Source organism: Pseudophryne corroboree, chromosome 8 (assembly GCF_028390025.1).
Source record: "Pseudophryne corroboree isolate aPseCor3 chromosome 8, aPseCor3.hap2, whole genome shotgun sequence".
Lineage (NCBI taxonomy): Eukaryota > Metazoa > Chordata > Amphibia > Anura > Myobatrachidae > Pseudophryne > Pseudophryne corroboree.
The window spans coordinates 161,639,332-161,649,731 of NC_086451.1; the positions used below are offsets into that span (position 1 = coordinate 161,639,332).

General features: G+C 47.8%; 10 non-coding genes and 2 pseudogenes across 10 annotated transcripts; 10 read left to right on the forward strand and 2 right to left on the reverse strand.

Annotated features, from left to right (window-relative positions):
* The first annotated feature begins 2,165 nt into the window (after positions 1–2,165).
* Positions 2,166–2,329, forward strand: LOC134950873 (U1 spliceosomal RNA). Its single transcript, XR_010183715.1, has one exon. It is a non-coding gene; the product is annotated as a U1 spliceosomal RNA (small nuclear RNA).
* A 152-nt stretch (positions 2,330–2,481) lies between these two features.
* On the forward strand, positions 2,482–2,644 carry LOC134952188 (U1 spliceosomal RNA). The gene has a single exon (XR_010184765.1). It is a non-coding gene; the product is annotated as a U1 spliceosomal RNA (small nuclear RNA).
* Positions 2,645–3,317: 673 nt separating this feature from the next.
* LOC134951941 (U1 spliceosomal RNA) lies at positions 3,318–3,482 on the forward strand. The gene has a single exon (XR_010184580.1). It is a non-coding gene; the product is annotated as a U1 spliceosomal RNA (small nuclear RNA).
* Positions 3,483–3,634: 152 nt separating this feature from the next.
* Positions 3,635–3,797, forward strand: LOC134952265 (U1 spliceosomal RNA). The gene has a single exon (XR_010184827.1). It is a non-coding gene; the product is annotated as a U1 spliceosomal RNA (small nuclear RNA).
* Positions 3,798–4,468: 671 nt separating this feature from the next.
* Positions 4,469–4,632, forward strand: LOC134951147 (U1 spliceosomal RNA). Its single transcript, XR_010183940.1, has one exon. It is a non-coding gene; the product is annotated as a U1 spliceosomal RNA (small nuclear RNA).
* A 152-nt stretch (positions 4,633–4,784) lies between these two features.
* On the forward strand, positions 4,785–4,938 carry LOC134952785 (U1 spliceosomal RNA; annotated as a pseudogene).
* Positions 4,939–5,083: 145 nt separating this feature from the next.
* On the forward strand, positions 5,084–5,225 carry LOC134953412 (U1 spliceosomal RNA; annotated as a pseudogene).
* Positions 5,226–5,920: 695 nt separating this feature from the next.
* LOC134951354 (U1 spliceosomal RNA) lies at positions 5,921–6,084 on the forward strand. Its single transcript, XR_010184109.1, has one exon. It is a non-coding gene; the product is annotated as a U1 spliceosomal RNA (small nuclear RNA).
* Positions 6,085–6,236: 152 nt separating this feature from the next.
* Positions 6,237–6,398, forward strand: LOC134952089 (U1 spliceosomal RNA). Its single transcript, XR_010184700.1, has one exon. It is a non-coding gene; the product is annotated as a U1 spliceosomal RNA (small nuclear RNA).
* A 671-nt stretch (positions 6,399–7,069) lies between these two features.
* On the forward strand, positions 7,070–7,233 carry LOC134950893 (U1 spliceosomal RNA). Its single transcript, XR_010183731.1, has one exon. It is a non-coding gene; the product is annotated as a U1 spliceosomal RNA (small nuclear RNA).
* A 2,031-nt stretch (positions 7,234–9,264) lies between these two features.
* On the reverse strand, positions 9,265–9,427 carry LOC134951990 (U1 spliceosomal RNA). The gene has a single exon (XR_010184619.1). It is a non-coding gene; the product is annotated as a U1 spliceosomal RNA (small nuclear RNA).
* A 152-nt stretch (positions 9,428–9,579) lies between these two features.
* Positions 9,580–9,743, reverse strand: LOC134950951 (U1 spliceosomal RNA). Its single transcript, XR_010183780.1, has one exon. It is a non-coding gene; the product is annotated as a U1 spliceosomal RNA (small nuclear RNA).
* Positions 9,744–10,400: the final 657 nt, after the last annotated feature.

The window sequence follows — 10,400 nt, forward strand, 5'->3', positions numbered from 1 at the left end:
TGTTTAAATGTATAGTGCAGTTCATGATTTATAGTGTAGGCTGGCCTGTGCTGTAGTTCTTGAACTGTACTATACCGACAGCATTTGTATTGTGTTTTGGCTGTGCTGCAAAACGGTACTTATGTGTGTAATGTTTATGTATGTTTTTTTGCTTCTTTATGTCAATAAAGACTGCTTTTTCAATCCAATATCTGAAAACAATCAATGTTTATCTTTGATGGCAATAGAAGTGGTATGATATTTGCTGCTTTTGAAAGGCAATATCTGATATGTCCCCTATCTGGGAACCATATATTAAATGGCTTTTCAGAAAAGGGAGATGGGAGAAGAGCTTTCAGTACTTGTAGGACCAATGCTCATTTCCTATTCTAGCCTCCAAAAACAGATTCAGTTGCATTTTCCAGCGTGTTTTGGATGCGCCTTTGCAAATGTCTTACATCGACAAACTTATTTAGTACTATTTTGCAAATAGGGTTACATTGTTGCAACATTGTGTTCCCTAATTGCTTGATTTTTTAAATGCAACAATTGATAAAGACACCTGATAACTGCTCTGTGGAGTCTTATTTTGTGTCTACTTTTTATCTACATTTAATTCTCTACCTCTAATCAAGGCATTTTTAAGTGCTGGGGGCTGCCAGGATGTGAGGCCTACCTAGACTTTAGATCTGAATTTGAATGTACTTGTGAACTAACTTAATTTCCTACTTCTAAATTCATTCCTAAATTCACTACTTACATGAATCCTGTAGTTGGGCATTTTGGGACTTCAATTGTGGGCATTGTTTTGTGTCCAGACCAGCAGCAGGTGGTGTGCATTTGCTGGAAAGGCATCGAAGACCTCCGATATGCTGCATCTCCTGATGTGTGACTCCCTCAAGTGGCTGTCAGCAAATGCCTGCTAGACACCCCATTCCAAGCTGATTGTGACATCACGGTACATGCATCATAGAACAGGCATGCTAGAACATGGGTCTTCAACCTGCGACCCTCCAGCTGCTGTGGAACTACACATCCCAGCATGCCCTGCCTCAGTTTTAGCATACCTTAATAGCAAAACTGTGGCAGGGCATGCTGGGATGTGTAGTTTCACAGCAGCTGGAGGGCCACAGGATGAAGACCCATGTGCTAAAGCCAAGCCGCAGGTACATTGAATGCTAGCAAGCTGAATATTTAAATCCTTTTTATTCCGCAGCATTCCAATGTGGAAGATTCCATGGAACCAGAGATCCTTCCATTGAGAAGGACATGCTGCCTGGATGACTACACTGTGCAAATTAAATCACGGAGCCAGTTGGCTTGTGGGTGGCTCTGGTCACTGGGTGGTTGGGTGGGTGGTGTGTCAGAGGTGGAGCACATGCAAATGATTGTGTATCATCCAGCTAGTGAGAGAGAAAACTCATGCAGGAGTGTGCCTGCTTGTCAGTGGGTTATGCACCTTTCCAGACGTCAAATCTACATGGAGCAGCTGGAGAGGACAAGAGCAGGTTTGCAAAATATAGACAGAAGAGCTCTCCAGCCTAGTTTGCTGTCTGTTTCCACTTCTCTTTTCTTGAGCCGCTCCCTTCTATGCCCTTGCGCACTATCCTGACTTCTCCCATCTGCTTACTTTGTGCCTTCCAACGCACAATGCAAACTACAGGTAGTGCTGCAGGGCCCACACCCTTTTACTTGCCATACAGAGCAGCTCTGGAGCTGTTACAGTGCCCAGCTTCTGCAAGAAATCAGCTTGAATGCTTCAGGGGCTGGGGCATAGCCAACATGAGCCCCACACCGAAGGAGGGTGGAGGTGTTTAATGCGAACTAGGGGTCATCCAAGCGCCGCAAAAGGCCGCCATGCCCTGCACGCCCCTTTTCTCTTTTCATATGCAGACGAGGGTTGAAGCCAACTTTGACCCACTGCTTGGATGACATCACCATATGCAAATCCATCTGCTGCAGGCCTTCCCCCAGGAATGCTTGCACTAGTTGTTGCATTTGGTTTGTTGTTTGGGGGTGCTTCAGTATTAGGCAGCCTTCTGCCCTCCCATGTTCATCTGAAAATATGTGTTCTCCCTGCAGTTGTTGTCCCCAGATGAGAGTTCCCTTGTGCTGCCTCAGTTGAATCTTCTTAACTTGACAGAGATGTGCCTGAGCAGCGGCCCTCCCCAGCCCTATCCCAAATCATACTTATTTTGCATAGGAGATACCATGGTCATGAAGATTGTTCTCCCAGGGTGAGGTTCATTCATTGCATTCTGGGTATGCTGACCCCTGTGATTTCCCCAAATGTGGGAAACTTGACTGCATTTTTTGTGGTAGTGGGGGACTGTGTTTGTGCTTTCCTCTGGTCAGCTCTGGTAAAAGTCAGATTTCTTTGTCTCAGATCTTCCTCTAGCCTTGTTCTTCTTTCGAGAGTTCCCTTGTGCTGCCTCAGTTGGATCTCCTTCACTTGACAGGGGGGTGCCCAAGCAGCGACCCTCCCCAGCTCTAGCCCAACTCCTACTTACCTGCCAGGTGAGATACTATGATCATGAAGGTGCTTCTCCCAGGGCAAGGCTCACCCATTGCACTCTGGGTGTGCTGCCCCTGTGATTTCCCCAAATGTGGGAAACTTGACTGCATAATTTGTGTTTCCACTGGTCGGCTTTCATATAATTCAGATCTCTTTGTCTCAGGTCTCTCTCCAGCCTAGTTTGCAGTCTGTTTCCACTTCTTTTTTTTTGAGCCCCTCCCTTCTATACCCTTGTGCACTATCCTGATTTCTCCTCCTGTCTGCTTACTTTGTGCCTTCCAATGCACAATGCAAACTACAGGTAGTGCTGCAGGGCCCACAAACTTTTACTTGCATTACAGAGCAGCTCTGGAGCTGTTACAGTGCCAAGCTGCTGCAAGAAATCAGCTTGAATGCTTCAGGGGCTGGGGCATTGCCAACATGAGCCCCACACCGAAGGAGGGTGGGGTGTTTAATGCGAACTAAGGGTCATCCAAGCGCCGCAAAAGGCCGCCATTCCCTGCATACCCCTTTTCTCTTTTCATATGCAGATGAGGGTTCCAGCCAACTTTGGCCCACTGCTTGGATGACATCACTGTATGCAAATCCGTCTTCTGCAGACCTTCCCCCAGGAATGCTTGTACTAGTTGTTGCATTTGGTTTGTTGTTTGGGGGTGCTTCAGTATTAGGCAGCCTTCTGCCCTCCCATGTTCATCTGAAAATATGTGTTCTCCCTGCAGTTGTTGTCCCCAGATGAGAGTTCCCTTGTGCTGCCTCAGTTGAATCTCCTTTACTTGACAGAGATGTGCCTGAGCAGCGGCCCTCCCCAGCCCTATCCCAAATCATACTTATTTTGCATAGGAGATATCATGGTAATGAAGACTGTTATCCCAGGGTGAGGTTCATTCATTGCATTCTGGGTATGCTGACCCCCTGTGATTTCCCCAAATGTGGGAAACTTGACTGCATTATTTGTGGTAGTGGGGGACTGTGTTTGTGCTTTCCTCTGGTCAGCTCTGGTAAAAGTCAGATTTATTTGTCTCAGATCTTCCTCTAGCCTTGTTCTTTTTTCGAGAGTTCCCTTGTGCTGACTCAGTTGGATCTCCTTCACTTGACAGGGAAGTGCCCGAGCAGCGACCCTACCCAGCTCTAGCCCAACTCCTACTTACCTGCCAGGTGAGATACTATGATCATGAAGGTGCTTCTCCCAGGGCAAGGCTCACCCATTGCACTCTGGGTGTGCTGCTCTTGCGATTTCCCCAAATGTGGGAAACTTGACTGCATAATTTGTGTTTCCCCTGGTCGGCTCTCGTATAATTCAGATCTCTTTGTCTCAGGTCTCTCTCCAGCCTAGTTTGCTGTCTGTTTCCACTTCTCTTTTCTTGAGCCGCTCCCTTCTATGCCCTTGCGCACTATCCTGACTTCTCCCGTCTGCTTACTTTGTGCCTTCCAACGCACAATGCAAACTACAGGTAGTGCTGCAGGGCCCACGCCCTTTTGCATGCTTTACAGAGCAGCTCTGGAGCTGTTACAGTGCCCAGCTGCTGCAAGAAATCAGCTTGAATGCTTCAGGGGCTGGGGCATAGCCAACATGGGCCCCACACCGAAGGAGGGTGGAGGTGTTTAATGTGAATTAGGGGTCATCCAAGTGCCGCACAAGGCCGCCATGCCCTGCACATCCCTTTTTTCTTTTCATATGCAGACGAGGGTTGAAGCCAACTTTGACCCACTGCTTGGATGACATCACCATATGCAAATCCATCTGCTGCAGGCCTTCCCCCAGGAATGCTTGCACTAGTTGTTGCATTTGGTTTGTTGTTTGGGGGTGCTTCAGTATTAGGCAGCCTTCTGCCCTCCCATGTTCATCTGAAAATATGTGTTCTCCCTGCAGTTGTTGTCCCCAGATGAGAGTTCCCTTGTGCTGCCTCAGTTGAATCTCCTTTACTTGACAGAGATGTGCCTGAGCAGCGGCCCTCCCCAGCTCTATCCCAAATCATACTTATTTTGCATAGGAGATACCATGGTCATGAAGATTGTTCTCCCAGGTTGAGGATCATTCATTGCATTCTGGGTATGCTGACCCCTGTGATTTCCCCAAATGTGGGAAACTTGACTGCATTATTTGTGGTAGTGGGGGACTGTATTTGTGCTTTCCTCTGGTCAGCTCTGGTAAAAGTCAGATTTCTTTGTCTCAGATCTTCCTCTAGCCTTGTTCTTCTTTCGAGAGTTCCCTTGTGCTGCCTCAGTTGGATCTCCTTCACTTGACAGGGGGGTGCCCGAGCTGCGACCCTCCCCAGCTCTAGCCCAACTCCTACTTACCTGCCAGGTGAGATACTATGATCATGTAGGTGCTTCTCCCAGGGCAAGGCTCACCCATTGCACTCTGGGTGTGCTGCCCCTGTAATTTCCCTAAATGTGGGAAACTCGACTGCATTATTTGTGGTAGTGCTTTCCTCTGGTCAGCTCTGGTAAAAGTCAGATTTCTTTGTCTCAGATTTTCCTCTAGCCTTGTTCTTCTTTCGAGAGTTCCCTTGTGCTGCCTCAGTTGGATCTCCTTCACTTGACAGGGGGGTGCCCGAGCAGCGACCCTCCCCAGCTCTAGCCCAACTCCTACTTACCTGCCAGGTGAGATACTATGATCATGAAGTTGCTTCTCCCTGGGCAAGGATCACCCATTGCACTTTGGGTGTGCTGCCCCTGTGATTTCTCCAAATGTGGGAAACTTGACTGCGTAATTTGTGTTTCCCCTGGTCGGCTCTCATATAATTCAGATCTCTTTGTCTCAGGTCTCTCTCCAGCCTAGTTTACTGTCTGTTTCCACTTCTTTTTTCTTGAGCCCCTCCCTTCTATACCCTTGTGCACTATTCTGACTTCTCCTCCCGTCTGCTTACTTTGTGCCTTACAATGCACAATGCAAACTACAGGTAGTGCTGCAGGGCCTACACCCTTTTACTTGCCTTACAGAGCAGCTCTGGAGCTGTTACAGTGCCCAGCTGCTGCAAGAAATCAGCTTGAATGCTTCAGGGGCTGGGGCATGGCCAACATGAGCCCCACACAGAAGGAGGGTGGGGGTATTTAATGCGAACTAGGGGTCATCCAAGCGCCGCAAAAGGCCGCCATGCCCTGCATACCCCTTTTCTCTTTTCATATGCAGATGAGGGTTCCAGCCAACTTTGGCCCACTGCTTGGATGACATCACCGTATGCAAATCCGTCTTCTGCAGACCTTCCCCCAGGAATGCTTGTACTAGTTGTTGCATTTGGTTTGTTGTTTGGGGGTGCTTCAGTATTAGGCAGCCTTCTGCCCTCCCATGTTCATCTGAAAATATGTGTTCTCCCTGCAGTTGTTGTCCCCAGATGAGAGTTCCCTTGTGCTGCCTCAGTTGAATCTCCTTTACTTGACAGAGATGTGCCTGAGCAGCGGCCCTCCCCAGCCCTATCCCAAATCATACTTATTTTGCATAGGAGATACCATGGTCATGAAGATTGTTCTCCCAGGGTGAGGTTCATTCATTGCATTCTGGGTATGCTGACCCCTGTGATTTCCCCAAATGTGGGAAACTTGACTGCATTATTTGTGGTAGTGAGTGACTGTGTTTGTGCTTTCCTCTGGTCAGCTCTGGTAAAAGTCAGATTTCTTTGTCTCAGATCTTCCTCTAGCCTTGTTCTTCTTTCGAGAGTTTCCTTGTGCTGCCTCAGTTGGATCTCCTTCACTTGAGAAGGGGGTGCCCGAGCAGCGACCCTCCCCAGCTCTAGCCCAACTCCTACTTACCTGCCAGGTGAGATACTATGATCATGAAGGTGCTTCTCCCAGGGCAAGGCTCACCCATTGCACTCTGGGTGTGCTGCTCCTGCGATTTCCCCAAATGTGGGAAACTTGACTGCATAATTTGTGTTCCCCTGGTCGGCTCTCGTATAATTCAGGTCTCTTTGTCTCAGGTCTCTCTCCAGCCTAGTTTACTGTCTGTTTCCACTTCTCTTTTCTTGAGCCCCTCCCTTCTATGCCCTTGCGCACTATCCTGACTTCTCCCGTCTGCTTACTTTTTGCCTTCCAACGCACAATGCGAACTACAGGTAGTGCTGCAGGTCCCACACCCTTTTATTTGCCTTACAGAGCAGCTCTGGAGCTGTTACAGTGCCCAGCTGCTGCAAGAAATCAGCTTGAATGCTTCAGGGGCTGGGGCATAGCCAACATGAGCCCCACACCGAAGGAGGGTGGAGGTGTTTAATGCGAGCTAGGGGTCATCCAAGCGCCGCAAAAGGCTGCCATGCCCTGCACGCCCCTTTTCTCTTTTCATATGCAGACGAGGGTTGAAGCCAACTTTGACCCACTGCTTGGATGACATCACCATATGCAAATCCATCTGCTGCAGGCCTTCCCCCAGGAATGCTTGCACTAGTTGTTGCATTTTGTTTGTTGTTTGGGGGTGCTTCAGTATTAGGTAGCCTTCTGCCCTCCCATGTTCATCTGAAAATATGTGTTCTCCCTGCAGTTGTTGTCCCCAGATGAGAGTTCCCTTGTGCTGCCTCAGTTGAATCTCCTTTACTTGACAGAGATGTGCCTGAGCAGCGGCCCTCCCCAGCCCTATCCCAAATCATACTTATTTTGCATAGGAGATACCATGGTCATGAAGATTGTTCTCCCAGGGTGAGGTTCATTCATTGCATTCTGGGTATGCTGACCCCTGTGATTTCCACAAATGTGGGAAACTCGACTGCATTATTTGTGGTAGTGGGGGGCTGTGTTTGTGCTTTCCTCTGGCCAGCTCTGGTAAAAGTCAGATTTCTTTGTCTCAGATTTTCCTCTAGCCTTGTTCTTCTTTCGAGAGTTCCCTTGTGCTGCCTCAGTTGGATCTCCTTCACTTGACAGGGGGCTGCCCGAGCAGCGACCCTCCCCAGCTCTAGCACATGTAAGTTTGTTTTTATTTTACTACATTGTGGTTTGTGGCTCTATACCATGTAATGCATGTCTTTTAACAGTAGTCAAGTCTTCCAATGTGCTTGTTAGTGAAACCCAATACATAGCTTTATTTTATTTTGTTTCTTCAAATATTGAATGCATATGTCTTATAACTTTTTTTTTCAATATATAAACATTTTTATTATAAGATTTTCAATGACACAAGTACATCCAAGTTGCAGATTATGGGTTGTGAAGGACAAATCAACCATATAAACAATTTAAGCAATTTAAATTGCATGCAGGTAGTAGAATATCAAACTCCTTGGATGAGAGTTGGTCGTAATAAACTAGGATAGAAAAGAATAAAGTAGAAAATAAGATTTTAAACCTACCGGTAAATCTTTTTCTCGTAGTCCGTAGAGGGTGTTGGGGACTCCGAAAGGACCATGGGGATAGACGGGCTCCGCAGGAGACATGGGCACTTTAAGAAAGACTTTAGTTCTGGGTGTGCACTGGCTCCTCCCTCTATGCGCCAGAGGAGACTGACAGTATGAGGAAAGGATTTTGTTAATCCAGGGCAAGATTCATACCAGCCACACCAATCACACCGTATAACTTGTGATAAACTACCCAGTTATGAGTACGAAAAAACAACATACTGTAGCATCAGTGCAGGACCGATGCAACTCTAACATAACCCTTATTGAAGCAATAACTATATACAAGTATTGCAGAAGTAGTCCGCACTTGGGACGGGCGCCCAGCATCCTCTACGGACTACGAGAAAAAGATTTACCGGTAGGTTTAAAATCTTATTTTCTCTAACGTCCTAGAGGATGCTGGGGACTCCGTAAGGACCATGGGGATTATACCAAAGCTCCAAAACGGGCGGGAGAGTGCGGATGACTCTGCAGCACCGATTGAGCAAACATGAGTTCCTCCTCAGCCAGGGTATCAAACTTATAGTATTTTGAAAAGGTGTTTGAACCTGACCAAGTAGCAGCTCGACACAGCTGTAGTGCCGAGACCCCTCGGGCAGCCGCCCAAGAAGAGCCCACTTTCCTCGTGGAATGGGCCTAGACCGATTTCGGTAACTGCAATCCAGCCATAGAATGCGCTTGCTGAATCGTGTTACAAATCCAGCGAGCAATAGCCTGCTTTGAAGCAGGGGCACCAATCTTGTTGGTTGCATACAGGACAAACAGCGCTTCAGTTTTCCTGACTCTAGCCGTCCTGGCCACGTAAATTTTCAAAGCCCTGACCACATCAAGTAACTCGGAATCCTCCAAGTCACGCGTAGCCAAAGGCACCACAATAGGTTGGTTCATATGAAAAGATGAGACCACTTTTGGTAGGAATTGAGGATGGGTCCGCAATTCCGCTCTATCCACATGGAACACCAAATATGGGCTTTTATGTGACAAAGCCGCTAATTCCGACACTCGCCTAGCCGAAGCCAAGGCTAATAACATGATCACCTTCCACGTGAGATATGTTAACTCCACCGTTTTAAATAGCGAGCAATCAACTCAGAATGACCCCCATAGTGTATTGCAAAAAAATATCTGTAAATCCAATGGTACCGTAAGTGCGGTATATACTCGCACTTCTTTGCGGGGCGAGAACATCTCCCCTAAGTGAAGTCAGCCCTATGAATAGAGTTTGTGTGATCCCTGTGCAGCAGTCACAGAAAGCGTTCATCTCTGCAGTTTGTCACTCAAATTACATTGTTGCATTTTTTCTAGAAGTGGATCTGAGAGCTGTTACCCGCAGACCAGCTACAATAATTATCCTGGGATAGTGCGCAAGGGCATAGAAGGGAGCGGCTCAAGAAAAGAGAAGTGGAAACAGACAGCAAACTAGGCTGGAGAGAGACCTGAGACAAAGAGATCTGAATTATACGAGAGCCGACCAGGGGAAACACAAATTATGCAGTCAAGTTTCCCACATTTGGGGAAATCGCAGGAGCAGCACACCCAGAGTGCAATGGGTGAGCCTTGCCCTGGGAGAAGCACCTTCATGATCATAGTATCTCACCTGGCAGGTAAGTAGGAGTTGGGCTAGAGCTGGGGAGGGTCGTTGCTCGGGCACCCCCCTGTCAAGTGAAGGAGATCCAACTGAGGCAGCACAAGGAAACTCTCGAAAGAAGAACAAGGCTAGAGGAAGATCTGAGACAAAGAAATCTGACTTTTACCAGAGCTGACCAGAGGAAAGCACAAACACAGTCCCCCACTACCACAAATAATGCTGTCAAGTTTCCCACATTTGGGGAAATCACAGGGGTCAGCATACCCAGAATGCAATGAATGAACCTCACCCTGGGAGAACAATCTTCATGACCATGGTATCTCCTATGCAAAATAAGTATGATTTGGGATAGGGCTGGGGAGGGCCGCTGCTCAGGCACATCTCTGTCAAGTAAAGGAGATTCAACTGAGGCAGCACAAGGGAACTCTCATCTGGGGACAACAACTGCAGGGAGAACACATATTTTCAGATGAACATGGGAGGGGAGAAGGCTACCTAATACTGAAGCACCCCCAAACAACAAACAAAATGCAACAACTAGTGCAAGCATTCCTGGGGGAAGGCCTGCAGCAGATGGATTTGCTTATGGTGATGTCATCCAAGCAGTGGGTCAAAGTTGGCTTCAACCCTCGTCTGCATATGAAAAGAGAAAAGGGGCGTGCAGGGCATGGCGGCCTTTTGCGGCGCTTGGATGACCCCTAGTTCGCATTAAACACCTCCACCCTACTTCGGTGTGGGGCTCATGTTGGCTATGCCCCAGCCCCTGAAGCATTCAAGCTGATTACTTGCAGCAGCTGGGCACTGTAATAGCTCCAGAGCTGCTCTGTAAGGCAACTAAAAGGGTGTGGGCCCTGCAGCACTACCTGTAGTTCGCATTGTGCGTTGGAAGGCACAAAGTAAGCAGACAGGAGAAGTCAGAATAGTGGAGATAAGAAGTAGACGCAAAATAAGACTCCACAGAGCAGTTATCAGGTGTCTTTATCAATTGTTGCATTTA